The 1,508-nt window shown below is 39.4% G+C and overlaps 1 non-coding gene across 1 annotated transcript; it reads right to left on the bottom strand.

The window, feature by feature from the left end:
* Positions 1-1,191: 1,191 nt before the first annotated feature.
* On the bottom strand, positions 1,192-1,267 carry TRNAV-CAC (transfer RNA valine (anticodon CAC)). Its single transcript has one exon. It is a non-coding gene; the product is annotated as a tRNA-Val (tRNA).
* Between the last annotated feature and the right edge of the window lie 241 nt (positions 1,268-1,508).

Genomic DNA, 1,508 nt, shown 5'->3' on the forward strand with positions numbered 1-1,508 from the left:
TATCCAATGTTTCAAAAAGTTCTCAAGCAAGGATACATCCTGCTTGCAAGGGGGCCTTCAGATATGTCCCAACTTGAGAGGGGGCAGATCTTTATACCTCCATTTTGATCAATCATTGGATGTAAACTTCCCTAAAAGGATTGTGGCCTTAAGGGAGGTATCTCTCTTTAGCAAGGCAATTTTCCAAGGGAGTTGAAGATTGTCTTCTAACTGCACTCCCTAGAGCAGGGGAATAAGTCTTTATTCCTGAAAAGAATCTGGGCCAAGAAGTCCAAGGTAATGCTGGAAAAAAATGGTGAAAGTGGATATACTTATCTTACTTTTGATCTCAGGAGGAAACTTCAATAAATCACCAGGTACACTTTCAGATTAAGAAGATTTTATTCTTGTGTGCTAGAGCTTTTATCTTGAATAGATATAGTTTTATCAAATGCTTTTTATTCTTTTATTAAGATGATTATATGATTTTCTCTTCTTTTTATTTAAGGTGGTGAGTTATATTAATTTGATTTTTAAATATTAAACCAAACTTAAATTCTTGAACTAAACTGAATTTGTAGTAATATATATTTATAATTGCTGGATTCATTTATTTTTACATTGCCAGATAATGCCACGCTATCTTTAAAGTGCTAATGCCAGTTGACACTTCTACCAGCAATGTAGGGAGGTTCCCATTGATCCATATCTTAATCAACACTTATTATCATGAAAATTAAATTTTAAAAAATAATTTGAAATATGTATAGTAAAATATTGTATTTTTATTGTGCATTTCCCAGGCAACCTTCTGCTACTGTACACTAGGGGACTGCAAGTAAATGCCTTTACTTACAGCTCTGAGGGACCAGAAAGTGTCAGTGTCTTTTACAAATTAGAGTTGTTGTTGTTTTGTTGTTGTTGTTTTGTATTTTTCTGAAGTTGGAAACGGGGAGGCAGTCAGACAGACTCCTGCATGTGCCTGAACGGGATCCACCCGACATGCCCACCAGGGGACGATGCTCTGCCCATCTGGGGCGTTGCTTTCCTGCAACCAGAGTCATTCTAGCACCTGAAGCAGAGGCCACAGAGCCATCCTCAGCTCCCGGGCCAACCTCGCTCCAATGGAGCCTTGGTTGTGGGAGGGGAAGACAGAGACAGAGAGGAAGGAGAGGGGGAGGGGTGGAGAAGCAGATGGGTGCCTCTCCTGTGTGCCCTGGCTGGGGATCGAACCCGGGACTCCTGCACGTGAGGCCAACGCTCTACCACTGAGCCAACCGGCCAGGGCCTACAAATTAGAGTTTTAAGAGGTGTCATGATTTAAAAGGTCTTTGGGTTTATTTTGTTCCTTTTCTGACTTCTTGTGATTTTAAGTCTTTCTTTTTTTTTTCTTCCATAAACGCCTTTAAAGTTTAAAATTTCCCACCAAATACTGCTTTATCTACTTGCCACAAACTTTGAGTTACAGTATTTTACTAATGCCTGGTTCAAAATTTCTAATTTTCATTACGTTTTCTTCATTGACCCAT

This window comes from Saccopteryx bilineata, chromosome 3, assembly GCF_036850765.1.
Source record: "Saccopteryx bilineata isolate mSacBil1 chromosome 3, mSacBil1_pri_phased_curated, whole genome shotgun sequence".
NCBI lineage: Eukaryota > Metazoa > Chordata > Mammalia > Chiroptera > Emballonuridae > Saccopteryx > Saccopteryx bilineata.